The sequence below is a fragment of the Macrotis lagotis genome, chromosome 1, assembly GCF_037893015.1.
Source record: "Macrotis lagotis isolate mMagLag1 chromosome 1, bilby.v1.9.chrom.fasta, whole genome shotgun sequence".
NCBI lineage: Eukaryota > Metazoa > Chordata > Mammalia > Peramelemorphia > Peramelidae > Macrotis > Macrotis lagotis.
Genome location: NC_133658.1, coordinates 345165672 through 345180895, shown reverse-complemented (window position 1 = coordinate 345180895; position 15224 = coordinate 345165672). Strand labels below are relative to the sequence as shown.

Sequence of the window (15224 nt, the reverse complement as noted above, 5' to 3'; positions counted from 1 at the left end):
TGTCCTGTAGACATCTTAATACAGCATGTCCAAAACTGAACTCTTAATTTTTTCCACAAAACTACCTTCCCTTCCCAATTTCTCTATTATCATTCAGGGTGCTCCACAATTGAGATCCAACCCATATTTGTAATCTTATCTTACTATTCCTCTGTACTTTATCACACATTCCAGTCAGAATAGACACTACTTATTCTCCTGTTCTAATCTGAACATCTTTTGTCTTCATGTCTTCTCATCTTCCCCCATTTCTGGACATACTCTCACTTCATTTCTTCTAGGACATATCCTTCTTTTCCTTCAAAGTTCAACTCAGATGCCACCTCCTCCAGGAATCCTTTCCTGATCTCCCAGTCTAGTGGAGAATCATCAAATTTTTTTCAGAGCACTTTGTCTAGATCTATCTATTGTCCATATTACATCAAATCATGTATATTACATATTTGTATACAGGTCATATCTTTGTTAGTAGACCAGAAATTTCTTTTTTTTCTTTTTTTATCTTACATTCCCAGTATTGGACACAGGTACCTGAACATAGGTAATTATTTTATTCATTGAATTGAATTACATACAGACTTATGGCTATTTTCTGGGAAGTAACTAAGGGTTAGAATAAAAAACTGACAACCAGCAGCAAAGCCATATGGCAAAAGGAGAAACCCTAGGGCAGGGCACCATAGAATCCCATAAGATATTGAGCCTGGAGAAGACAGAATCACAGAAGATCAAAAGCAGCTCAAAGGGAACTTGATCCCCTTGGGTTCGTTAAAACCAATGGTGTGCCAAAGGAGTCAATTGTTAAATTTTCAGCATGAAAATTTACAGATCAAAAATAAGAAAATTTCACAAATCAGGACTTGGTTCATTGTTGGATCAGTTGTGGAGCTCTAAAACAAGAATCAGGAAGACATGCATTCAAATCCAGCCTCAGATACTTATTAGCTGTGTGACTCTGAGCAAGTAATGTAACCTTCTGTTTGTCTCCCTTTCCTCAACTGTAAAATAAGGATAATAATTGCATCCATCTTTTGGACTTTTATGAGAATCAAATGAGATAGTATTTGCAAATAAATAATGAATAAACTAACAAATAAATGAATGAATGAATAAAATAATAAAAATGAATAAAAATAAATGGCCTGATGCATAAATGCTTATTCCTTTCCTTTGTCTTCTGATTTTCCCTTGTTTAAACTTAAGAATGGGATGGAGAAAATATGAATAATGCATATTAAATTTTAAAATATGTCAAGCATATTTTATTAAGCATATGTCATGAGCATAAAGTTCTTAAGTTTTTACTGCACACCCCTAATTAAAACTGAGAGGAGGAAACCCTCAAGGAAGTAAGATTAGTACTTGCTTGGCACAAGTAGAAGAGGAAATTGTCTTCATTATGACGTGGGGGGCTTAGAGCAGGTCCCACTACCAAAAATCAGTGCCTGAATTTTATCATTAGCACTTCATTCCTTCTTAATTCCCTAGATCAAATTCTGCATCAGATTCATTCATTAGGATCTTATTGAAATTTATAAAACCTCCAAAATTCAGCTAATACTGATGCAGAGAAACCTGAGCATGGGAGTGATGAGATCAGTTGGAGACAAACTTTGTAAATCTTTTATTTGCATTGTAAAGGAAATCTTCCTTCTTCCTTTATCATCTAATTTAGGTAACACCTGTGGGCCTGACCTTCCTGATTTGGATTGCATTGTCTTCTAGTAGGGCAGCCAGGGGAGCACAGGCCCTGGAAACACCCAGGACCACCCAAAAGAGATCCCCAAAAGGCAAAATCTCCATGTGGGTCTTGGTCACTCCCAGGTCACCACCCTTCCCATGAACTCTGGGAGAGAATTTAAGGAGATGAAGGAAGGGTCTCCATCTCTTTTACCTTCCAGCCTCCTGCTTAATCCTGATCAGCTGGCCTGGCCAATTCAATCAGTAGTTCATGTGGTCTTCTCTTTAAACTCTTTTAACTTTTCTATTACTTTCTTAATATATTTTAACTTCCTTTAATAAATCTATATTCTCTTTCCAAAACCTGCATTCTTGAGTCTGAGTCAGAGTCGTGATGAATCACGGCACAGAACCGAACCCAAGAAACAAATCATCAACAATAATACTTGATATCGTGACAAGAGAGTCTGATTCTGGAATTTGGGACAAGAAAACCAGCAAAGACTTTGGGATGCTTTAAAATGTCTGGGAAAGTTAATGTGTCATGAAGAAACACACTGTATTCTGACTCCAATTTCTTTTTTTTTTTTTTTTTTTTTTAGGTTTTTGCAAGGCAAACAGGGTTAAGTGGCTTGCCCAAGGCCACACAGCTAGGTAATTATTAAGTGTCTGAGATCAGATTTGAACCCAGGTACTCCTGACTCCGGGGCCGGTGCTTTATCCGCTACGCCACCTAGCCGCCCGTGACCCCAACCGCTTAAGTCCTGGATACCTATAAAGGTAAAGGTAAAAAGAGCCAGAGCTGGAAGACAGGAGATCTATTTCTAGCTCCCTAATCTGCAGTGTGATACTGAGTGAATTCCTTCACCCCTCTGGACTATAGATGCCTCCTCTAGACTATAGATGTTGGGGGTGATGGCCAAGGTCTTCCAACTCTGGTATTTTATGCCTAAATCTGTACCCTGAAATTTAGGACTAGCTACTATAAAGGAGATGAAATGACTGCTCTCCTTGTTTCTGGCTCTGAGTGACCCCTGGTGGGAGAGACAAAAACCACTAAGGACAAGATAAATAATCATTACATCCACCCCACATTCAAAACAGGGATTAAACTGGTATTTGGAACCCAAAGCCACATTGTGATAATGTCCTATTGCCCCTTGGTGCACGCATTTACTACAAACTCAGAATAATATGATAGCATAGGAATGAAAAATAGCTGTGGGTTAAAAATCAGGAGACTTGAAGTCTATTCCCAAATTAGCTACTAATCTATTTGAGTGACTGGACAAATACTCTCCCTTCTGGGGTCTCATATTCCTTGTCCTATAGAATTCCAAGAGTGTTCCCACCTTCAGATATTCTTCATTCTAAGCCCAACATTCTCTGGTTCTTATCTTTCTCAGGAATATTGCTGAACACACAACAGACACCAAGAATCACTTGACAAATAGAGTGTATTGGGGATTGTCAAGCAGGCTCCCCAACCTGAGGAGTTCTAGCTGTGGCATCCTGAGCAAAGTGACAGCCCTCTTTACAAAGTAGTAAAAAAACTGAATCTTTCTAGGAACCAGATAAAAACAGATATCAGGCAGCCTTCTTCCCTGACAATAGGTTCCCAGACAGGTTCAGAATAAGAATTATCAGAATAAGTTTGAAGACAATTACCCCGAGTGCTAAGGAGACTGCAATTCTTTTTTTAGATAGGAAGACAAGCCTTAACCTGGTAAGTGTTCCATTGCCAGGGACTCAGTAGGTACAGTCAGTCCTACCTCAAATTAGCACCAGGGAAGGGAAGCTGACTTGAAGGGGATACTAGGCTAGGTTTTAGTATCAGAGCTAGCTCAGCACCAAGACAGTATCTTCTTTGCTAAAGTTTTGCAGTTTCAATCTTCAGTATCCAAAGGGATCCCTATAGAAACTGCCAAAGTCATTTTCTCAGCTACATATGCACTAAGTATCCTCTTATTGATGAGAATACTCAAGTTGGTATGATGGAAAATGCCATGGATGGGAGTCAAGAGACCTTGTTCTTGTTGACTCATTCAAACTCTCAGACTCAATCTCAGCTGTTAATTGGGAATAACAAGCTTTTTCTAAGGTTCTTAAGGTTTCTAAGGTTTCTTAAAGTTCTTAACTCCCAAGGCAATCTATGTTCAGATTTCAGGGCAGGGGGTTCGGTTCTGTGAATCTGGATTTAAACAAATTACATCTTTATTTTCAATAACTTTGTAATCCTCTATTTTTTGGTTTAAAAATATTATTCTGAAAAGGGGTACACAAATTTCACCAGGAAAAAAAAAACATTAAGAATTCCTTATCTATGGGCAGCTAGGTGGCACAGTGGATATAGCACTGGCCTTGGAGTCAGGCATACCTGGGTTCAAATCCGACCTCAGACACTTAATACTTACCTAGCCCTGTGGCCTTGGGCAAGCCACTTAACCCCATTGCCTTGAAAAAAAAAATCTAAAAAAAAAAGAATTCCTTAAGTAAGGAATCTTAAAGCACCATCATCATCACCTTCCCCACCCTACCAACCCCAGACCACCCCCCAAAAAGATCACTGTCAAGTTTCATGGAAAGCTCATTGGACTAAGAGTGAGAAAAGGTTCTGGTTCTAGTTCTGTCATTAATTTGTGCAAGTCACTACATTGTGATGAGATTCTGTATCTCCCACTATAAATAGAAATAATAACACCTTACCCACAGACAGAAGATTAATACCAAATAGAATATTAACACCATCTTTTAATCACCTTAGCAATGCCATGGATTTTAGTACTGTCCTAACACTCTTATCATAAAGATAATGTCCATTAGGTTGAACTGCACTCCACCCTAAGTCCCCACTCTGAGATTTTCTTGTAACACAACTCAGTTCAAGGTGCGGCTAGATGGTGCAGTAGATAGAGCACCAGCCCTGGAGTCAGGAGTACCTGAGTTCAAATCTGGCCTCAGACACTTAATTACCTAGCTGTGTGGCCTTGGGCAAGCCACTTAACCCTATTGCCTTGCAAAAACCTAAAAAAAAAAAAAACCAACTCAGTTCAAGTTGGAGCTAAACCACTAATGGCCCTGCTCCTTCCACTGGGATTCATGGCATAAAGGGCAAAATAGCCAGAATGAAGTGGGGGTTTTTTGTTCAGATTATCAAGGGAAGCTAGACCAGATCCTGCTACCCCATACTGCTTTCTTCCCTTACCCTCCTAAAAACATAAAAAAACCATCATGGTTTTCTTGGTTGGGAAATCCACTGTGCTCTGTATTCATGGGATATCCCCAGGGTTTGCTAGGTTGTTATCTCAATTAAAAATGCTTTATTCCTCAACTCATGGTTTTGATTTATTTCAGGACTTGATACCTACCCATCTTCATCAGGATGATGTAGAGAAAAAATGAGGCAAGATCTAAGAGAGATTGCTACTGCCCTATTTCACAACTGGAGAAACTAAGAGAAACAAGGCCAAATGACTAATCTTCCATGTCCTTAGGATGACTAGGTTTCACTTAGGAAAACTTACCAGTAAAATTTTCATAGCAGAACCCACCCATCTTGATTACCAAAACATCAGGCAGGGAGTGATACCAGGAACTGGGCAACCTGGAAATAATACATAGTATATAATTAGGTAAACTAGATAAAAGATACCTACTGGAGAGAAAACCATTACAGAGTTGTCCATGGCTTTACTAGAAACCCAACTACCAGCTCATATCTGAAGCTGGGAATATTTATTAGCAAATGCATTCATTAAAATCTACATCCATCTATAAGATTACATATTAGACTCAAGTCTATTCATTTATTTACTCAATTAAGATGTTCTACCATGATTAATGTCTATTGGTGCCTATACAAAGATGGTTATGTGTTTGAATTTCATACAATCAGCCAATATTTTCATCTATTCACATGCATAGTGAAGGCCCAAGACTCTATGTAACACGATTACCCTTTTACAATAGAAGTACAAACAAGTGATTCACAGGTTGGCTAATTATTCTTCACTGCCCTCAATGACCAATTTTTTATGCTCAGAATAATTGAAAAGGGTGGTGATAAATGGGACATAATTAGTCTTCAAATATATGAACTGTCAGATAGAAAGATTAGATTGATTTGCTTGATGCCAGGGGGAAAACTAAAGCTAAATGTGACTCAGTCTATGAAAGAAATAAGGGAAGTAGGCAATAAAATTGACACAGGCAACCTTAAAAGCATTCAGAAATATCCAAGCAAAACCTGAAAGCCCACTTGCCAGCAAGGTTTTGAGAATTTTCTCTGGTTGTGAAGTCAAATCTGATGATTTCTAAGGTCCCTTTTAGCAGGGTCTTCTTATGTCTTGATTCTAACTAGTGCTAAGCTCATTGTAGCATTGTAAATGTTTATTAACAGCTTGATGGTTCTGAGTGTTCAATCCATTATCTGGAGGCAGCCAAGTGGTACCGTAGTTTAGAGGACTGAGCTTGGAGTCAGGAAGCACTAAGTTTGAATCCTACCTCAGTCACTTATCAGTTACGTGACCCTGAGCAAGTCATTTGATCTCTTTGTGCCTCAGTTTCCCAACTGCAAAATGGGGTCAATAATAGTACCTACTTTCCAAGCTTGTTGTGAGGAGTGTATGAGATAACATAGGCAAAGTTCCATATAAACACTAAATTATCACCATCATTAATATTAACATTATGTTCTTTCTATTTTTCCTGAATTGAAAGTTCAGATTCAGGAATTCTGTCACTGATTGTCTTGCAGTCTTCACACTGCAGCAGTTAACCTCCAAATTCAAGATGCCCATGTCCCTCAGCTTTCTCCATTCCATCCACCCCAGGTGACCTCTCCCTACTCCTTCAGTTAAGCTGGCAGGGTCATTTGATAATCAGTCCCCAGGATGAAAGAACAAGAAAATATGAAGAGTTTGATAAAATCTGTCCCTGATAAACACCCTGGAATCCAAGTTCTACTGAGACCGAGACTTTATTGATGATAGGAAAATTCAGAGATTTTTTTTTTGTCAGAAAATCTTAACTGAATACACCAGAGAAAATACACAAGAGAAAGAATCCTGGGCTAATAATTAAGAGATCTGAGTTCTAATCTTGTCTCCATTAGTGACCTTAGGTATACAATCATTCCTACCTCAGGCTCAGTTTCCCCATCTTTAAAATTAGGGGATCAAACAAATGGTCTTGTAGATCCTTCCCAGTGATGTCATTCTATGTTCCATGTTCTAAGATTTCTCCCAGCTCTGAAATTTTATGACTTTCACTCTAAGATTAGTCCCATTACTTATTCTCCTGTGGTGGAGGAGATTTGGGGGGTCACAATCAGAAGGAGGATTAAGGGATTGGTCCTCAGTTTCCTTATCTATATAATTAGATATCTGAATTACAAGTCTTCTGAGGCTCCTTGCAGCTCTCCATCTATGAGACTATACTTTTAATCCCAACTCCTTATTTTGGGGCCAGTGAAGTCAAGGCAGAGGTGAGGGGGAGGGGGAAAGAAGGAGGGAGGAACTCTAGATCCCAGAGATAAACAGGACAATTTGACCCACAGAGCAAACCAAGTAGTTGAACCATTAACCCACTGGAGCATGGTACTCCTAGTTTAAATGGGCAGTGAGGGGAAGAAGCCAGCATGTGCCTATTCTCTTGCTACTGGCACCAAAGTCAACAAGTCCCTCAGCATTGATGCTGGGGACAAAAAGTTCTGCCAGGAGTTTGCTGATCAGTCATTTGAGACCCAGTACCTAGGGAGGGAAAAGTGAATTGTCTTGGATAAAGTGCCTCAGCTTTATTCTTATCTCTCTCCTCCCTCCTTACTGTCAACCCCAACTCCTTTGAATCCCCTTCCTATCCATTCCATGAGTTTCTCCCCCATTTTCTTACCTTTGGCTACCTCTGTATCCATTGCTTATGCTCCTACCTCACTGTTACTTCTTTCTCTGACTCTTTTTACCATCTCAACTCCTGCCTTTCATCTTCTCCCATCCCCGGTTCCATTATATATCCCCTGTTCCTGTTCCTGTTCCCTCAATATTTTTAGGCTTGCCTAAAACTATACCCTGACCCCTGGCTCCCACAAGTTTGCTTTCTCTATTCTAAACTCTTTACATATATATGGCCCCCATTTTCTACCCTATCAGTGACCTTACTCTCATTCCCACAATCACCTCATGATTCTACCCAAGGGTGTACTGAATACAATTTTATTAACATTTTCTCCATCACTTTCTTAAATCTAGACAGTAAGAAATCTAATAAATCAAGTCCTGATTTGTAGGATTTGCTCATTTCTAAGGTATATGTTAATATTCACCCAGAAAATATAAAAATCAGTTTTCTGGGGAGCTGGTTAGTGCTGATTCCAGCATACCTTTGAATTCTATGCAAAATATGCACACGTACACACACACACACACACACACACACACACACACACACACACACACTTCTGTACTACTTTATGCAGCCCTAATTCTGAGGTCAGAAGACCTGAGTTCAAATCTGACCTCAGACACTTAATAATTGCCTAGCTGTGTGACCTTGGGCAAGTCACTTAAGTCCATTGCCTTGCAAAAACTAAAAAAAAAAAACAAAAAAAAACATCAAATGACTTGAGATATCCCCTTAGATTAGTGATTCTCAAACTTTTATCTCAGGACCTCCCTCCCCAGGCAAAGAGCTTTTGTTTATGTAGTTTTATCTGTAGATGCTTAGTATATTAGAAATTAAAATTTAGCATACCTCTGAACTCCCTGTACCACACACACACACACACAAACACACTTCTGTCTCAGTCTAATAGAAGCAGCACTGATTTTGAAGACAGAGGATCTATATTCAAATGCCAACTCTGATGATCACTATGTGATGATTAGCATTTTTGTGAAAAGTTTTGACTTCTTAGATTCCTATGAAAGATTCTCAGGAACCCTGAAGAGTCCCTAGACCATATTCTGGGAACTACTACCTTAGATATCCTCAAATATCAGATCCAGGGAAGATGACTCAGAGTAATCTGAAGCAGAGACCTTGCCAAAAGTACTTCCCCAGGGGCAGAGAATGATGCACCAAAGGTTCAGGTCATAGATCCTTTGCTCCAGGTGACTTGAACAGCTAGGAGAGTACTACCAGTCCAAGCTGCCCTGACAGTCTTCGCCACAAACTCCTTCCATATAGAGAAAAGGTCTGACTACCACCTGAACCCTGAATATTGGTCCAAAAACAACAAAGTCAGGGGATCATCCAAGTTATGACTCCTCTTCTCTATCCCTGCTCTTCCAGCCCCAACACACACACACACACACACACACACACACAAACACACCTCCAAATTAAATGTTCCCTGTTTCTCAGAAAGGTCCCTTAACCTAAGACAGTGTAACCAAGAAATACAGGGAGGCAAATTTCCTTGCATCTCATGACCTGCTCAAAGCAAGCATCAGGTCTTCTCCTAAATCAAAGAAGTGGCCCCTTCCCTTGCCAAGGCAGATCCCTCTAGCTACACATGCAATCCATTCTATACTGTCTTCTCTTGCAAATTGTCCCCTGTACCATTTCCACTTTTACTAATCTTCAAACTCCCCCTATTTACTGGTTCCTTCTATGTTGTCTACCAACACATACCCATCTCCCCATTCTTAAAAAACCCTCACTTGTTCCAATTTATGATCCTAGAAGCTTTCTCCATAGTCCTGTATTCTCCACCCTTTTGTGGCTAAATTCCTTAAGAAAGTCAACTCCATTGAGTGCCTCAGTTTCCTCTCCTCTTTCTCTCTTTTAAACTTTCTGATGTTTGGCTTTCAACCACATCACTCATCTAAAACTTCTCTCATTAAAGTTGTCGATGATCTTTTAATTGCATTTATGATGATGTTTTCTCAATCCTCATCCTTCTAACCTCTCTGCAACTTTTTAACACTGTTGATCATGATTTTCTCCTGATTGCTTTCTTCTCTCTAGATTTTTCTGACACAATTCTCTCCTAGTTCTCCTATCTTTCTGACTACTTCTAGTTTATTTTGTTGTATTTTCTTCCAGGTCATACCCATTAATGGTGACCCCCACCCACCCAGGTCTCTCATGGGCTCTCTTCTCTTCTGGAATGTTTCTCTTCTGCGTGGTGATCTCTTCAACTTCTATGGATTTATGCTTTCTCAGATATATTTATCCAGTCCTAAATTCTTTCTTGAGCAATAATTTCTAATCACCGACTGAGGTACCTAATTGGTGCAACTAGATACCCCCAACTGGATATCCCAAAGACATCTCAAACTCAACAAGTCTATGCACCTATTTCCAAATGTGTAGAATGGAAATACTACTCAAACTGACTAAAACTCATTTTTTAAGGAAGGTTCAAATACTCATAAAATCTGGTAGATGCCTGAAAAGTCTCAAGAAAGACTGAGATAGGGAGAAGAAGGAAGAAAGGGAAAAGGAAAGTAAAGGGAAAAGAGAGAGAAGGAGGGGAGGAGGAGAGAAGAAGAGGAGGGGAAGGGAGAAGAAGGGAGGAATGGAGGGAAAATGAGGAGAGGAGAGGAAAAGAATTGTGAGGAGGGAGAGAAGGAAGTCTTTGATGTTCCAAATATTGGCCCCACCAGTCCTGCATCACAGCACAAGCAAGAGAAGCTAATCTGAAGTCCAAAAACTTTGGATTGGAGAAACAAAGAGAGGATTAAAGTGGAAGCCAGCAATTTAAAAATTGATGGAGCTAAATACTTCGATGCACCAGGGAGCCTTCACCACAGGACAAATCTGTAGGAATATTACAGAGCCAAAGAGGGCATAGTCAAGGTTCTCAGCAACCTCCAGATTAGTACACCTTACCATGATTGTCTAAGATCCAAGCATGGGGTAGATTGAGTAAAGATGGGAAGGCCCTGAGACAACACAGTCATCAGAAATTGCTCCAATATATTAAACTAATGATGTTTATAATTACATCATTAGTTTAATATATAACAATGTTTAAAATTATAACAAAATAACCAGCTGTTCAATATTTATTAAGTTAATATTAAAATAAGAATGAAGTTCATTTTTTCCCATTCAAGGAAATATTTTAAACCAAGTAAAACCTTGGGGCTCCTCTTAGAATTTCTGAACTGAGTCTCTCTGGAACAATTGCCTCTTTACTCTGATGTTTATCTGCCTCTTTAGAGCATCAAATCCAGAGTTAACCAAGAAAACTAGTAGGAAGAAGCTAAATCATTACCCAGCACCTAGCACAGTGCAGGTACAATGAACTATTGAAAGGATGGATGGATGAGTGAATGAATGAATGAATGAATGAACTCCAACAGTCCTGGGATAGATAGACTCCTGGGGCCCAACCCATGGTTAATGCTAGGTCCTTGTCTATGCTGGTGATTTGAGAATGTCCTTAGCTTGGCCCTCTCCTCTCCCTTCCCACCCCCTAATCTAAACAAAGAACTGATCAATGACTGGATAATCACACAGTCAGCACCATTATATAAGATTGTATGGCTCTGTACTAGATGGTGGATTCATCATATGGAGAAAATAATGCTGGTCTGGGAGATAAGAGAGGCACCAACTCACTGTAAAAATTTCTCCCTATTGGACTTATTTCTTTATACAGTGGGTTAACAATACTTATACTACTATTGTTTAAATATTAAAACATTATAGAAATATGAGCTATTATTAAGAAAATGTAAAACACTGACAGAATTTTTCTCCAATTCTTGCACTATACAATCAGAGGCAACTTGCCACAAGAGGGAGCCACTGACTGGGAATCCAGGACTGGGGAAACCTGAGCACAACTAATTTGGTACTAATTTGCTGTGTGACCCTGGGAAAATTATTCAGCATTTCTAGGGATCTATATATTTGATTGTAAACCTAACAGGCACTAAAATGACTTTGGGGGAGGTGAAAATTAATTGGAAACAGCCTTGATTTTGGAATCAAAAGACCTAGATTTTAATCTCAGACTGTGCAACCTTGATCAATTGATTTCACTTCTCAGAGTCTCAGTCTCCTTGATTCTAAATAGGGCAATAATATTTCCTACTTCACAATGTCTTCTACAAAGTAAACAAGGACTAAATGCTTGCTTCATCTCTTCACTCTAGTCATTATCTCTGGCTACCCCACAATGCCTGAAATACTCTCCCTCCTCCTTGCCAACCACTGACCTCCTCCTACTTTAATTCCTACCTCCCACAGGAGGCCTTCCCAATCCCTTTTATTTTTAGCACATTCCCTCTGCTAATTATTTCCTCAGATATTTACTTGCTGGAAAAGTCACAAATTTTGTTTGCCTCAGTTTCCTCATCTGTAAAATGAACTGGGGAAGGAAATGACAACCCACTTCAGTATGTTTACCAAGAAAACCCCAGAGTCACAAATCAAACCTGACTGAAAATGATTGAACACAAAAATGATCATGGAACTGCTTAGGTAGTCAAAGCAATCAAGAAATTTACTATTGGCAGTGAGGTGTGTGGTATGAAATCATAGGCCTATAGAGGTCATTTATGTCTCCTCATTTTGTGGGTGAGGAAGCTAAGACCCAACAAAGAGAAATGACTTGCCCAATATCACAGAGGTAGCTAGTAATAGAACAAGAACTAGAACCCAAGTCTTCTTACTCATTCAGTACTTATTCTTCCACATTCATGGACTAGGAACAAAAAAAAATTTTAGATATTTCAAAAAGGATACTATAAGACAGAACAACTAAGATTTGCAACTGAGCACTAAATCCTGTCTACATAACCTTGGGCAAATCACTTCCATTTTCTCCTTTGCAAAATAAAGAACCTGTACTGAATGATCACTAAGGTTCCTGTGAGCCTATCAAATCTATTTCCTTAGTCTGAAGGAAAACTGTGCAAGAGTATAAATGGTTCAAGAAAGTCCATCTTTATTCCCAGAGATATGTCTCAAAGACATGCCCTTAAAAAAAAAAAGATGAAACATTTCATCACCATAATAGATGTATGTTAAGATGAACCATTGGATCCAATAGATATCCCTTAGTACCAGAGGGTCATAGTCAGGCTTTTATCTCAATATTTCAAATAAACAACTAACATTTTTGAGCTGAGAAGAATTCATTTTAGCCAAAAACTACCTACAAAGTATGACTGGTATAAAGACAGTTCCTCAATTCATTCAATAGGACTTTTACCCAATAGACAATGGACAATGGACAACCCCATGGAGTGACAAAGCGCTCACCCTGACAGAAGGTTGACATTGATAGTACCCACAGTTGTAGAACAGTCCTCAGAGACAAATGTTATGGTTCCCTCTGAAAAAGTGCTCAGGTGGAGTCAGGCTGAGGTCCAAATTCAGACAGAGGTCCACAGAGTTGTTGAACATCCCAGAGAGAAGATTGAGCAGACTGTGGAAAGGGATCTATTTGTGAAATTCACTAAATCTGTTTACAATAAACAATACAACTCCTTCCCCTCTTTACAGAGATAAAGTACTATATTGATGTAGAACATTATACATCCTGACAGATTTGAATGATGCATAGTTTTTTTCTCTCTCTTTTTTAAGATTGACCTTAAAAAAATGGCAGATTGACCCCCATGGTTCTTTCCAGTTTTAAAGTCTATACTTTAATTTTCTATGTTCTATGGTCCTTTCACACTCTGATCTTCTGTACTCCAAGATTCTATGATTTTATAACCCTATTACAAACTAAACAATTCAAAGATACTAGATACCATCAGGTCTGATTTTTATGGTTGACTGTTCCTGTTAGGATTTTTGGAGTCCCTAGGAAGGGAATCATGTTGCCTGTAAAGGAGCCTAGTGGTCCAATTGACTGGATAGGATCATCAACCTGTCTCTCCTAGGAATCTCCAGAAACCTTCCACTCAATGTAAATTCCTTCTCCTCCTCCATTTCCCCAGGGAGTAATCCCCTAGTCCAGGGCCCTGCTTACCAGTTGCCATCCACATTGACTTTGAGAATGATGATAAATTGACTTGCCAGATCAGCCTGGAGCTTGAGTGAGATCTCAAAGAAATAAGTGGATGGAATTCTCAGACTGCAGGTTTAAGAATTTAAATCCTGGGGTGTGATGGAAGAAAAGGGCCACACAAAGTAACCTGTACACATTCAGAAAGCAACCACTCTTCCCCAAATCCTCTCTCTTGTCCCCAGTAGAAAAGCTAAAGGGAAAGACAGTCCCAGGTCTCAGGACCAGTCTGACTTTACAGACAAGGCTAGTAGGAGTGAGATGATGATGGAAAAAATACAAGATCACAATGGATTAGGTGTAAACTTGTATAGTTCATGTTCTAAGTGGACTATGAGGAGTTGAAGCTCACTTTGGGACAGACAGTAAAAGAAAGCATCCTTGAAACGTCTGGCCTTGAACTGGGTCATGAAGGGTGGGTGGCATCTGGAAGAGAGGGAACTTTCCAGAAACTAGGAAAGGTGTGAACCAAGGCTTACAAATGAGGATGGGGAAGAAGCTGATGACCTCCCTTAGTTTATTTTATTCACTTGGTGACACAGAAGAGAGAGCCAAGGTGACCACTCTTACCTCCCAGGCTGGGCAGCCCCAATTTCAGCTGCCTTCCAGAACTCTGCCTCCAAAAACTTTGTCCCTTCAGGTTGAAGTGGGGGAGGAGGCTGGAGAAGGGGGAAGGAGGTCAAGGACAAAGAAGTAGTCTAAAGGAGAATCCTGGAGCAAGAGATCACCAAAGACCTCCAAGCAGAGGTAGACCAGGGTATCCCACACTTCCTGCCACTTTAAGTTAGACAAGTCTTTGTCTGGCCCTCACTCAAACTCATTGGGTCTCCTTAAAGATATCCTTCTCTAGGCTTCAGTTTGCTAATCAATAAAATGGGACTAACACCATTTGCTCTGTCAAACTTATTTAAATGATGATGAGGAGTAAATGTGAGAAGAAATTCAAAAACACTTGAGAATTTAAAAATAGAGGGCACATGTATCAAGGGACAATGGAAAGAGTGAAAGACAATGGAAAGAGTTTGTGGGTTCAAATACTGCTTCTGTCACTCCCTTAATTTCTCTGAACCTCTATTCCTCAAAGAGAAGATTGAACGAAATAGCCTGTTGGACCCCTTTCAACTGTAGCACTGTGATCCCACATGATCCTACCTATAAGTTGTCTCCTCCTTAGAATGTAAGCTCCTTTAGGGCAGGGACTGTTGCTTTTTTGTTATTGTGTCCCTAGGGCCTATCAAAATGCCTGACAGTATGTGATGATTGATTGATTCTTTGGTTGTTTATTTATTTTTTTTAGGTTTTTGCAAGGCAAATGGGGTTAAGTGGCTTGCCCAAGGCCACACAGCTAGGTAATTATTAAGTGTCTGAGACCTGATTTGAACCCAGGTACTCCTGACTCCGTGATTTATCCACTGCACCACCTAGCTGCCCTTGGTTGTTTATTCTTAAGCAAAAGTATCCATCCATGAAATTAGGGCAGCCAGGTAGTGCAGCAGATGGAACACTAATCTTGGAGTCTGGAGGACAGGAGTTCGAATCTGACCTCAGACACTTGCCACTCTCACTAGCTGTG

General features: G+C 39.6%; 1 protein-coding gene across 2 annotated transcripts in view; it reads right to left on the bottom strand.

Moving 5' to 3' along the window:
- The window catches only part of BPIFB2 (BPI fold containing family B member 2), a 140771-nt gene that overhangs the window by 118029 nt on the left and 7518 nt on the right, over nt 1-15224 (bottom strand). For both annotated transcript variants that reach the window (XR_012473685.1, XR_012473684.1), the window contains exon 2: nt 5205-5284. The gene's annotated coding sequence lies outside the window, so the exon portion shown is untranslated. The remainder of the gene's footprint in view (nt 1-5204; nt 5285-15224) is intronic.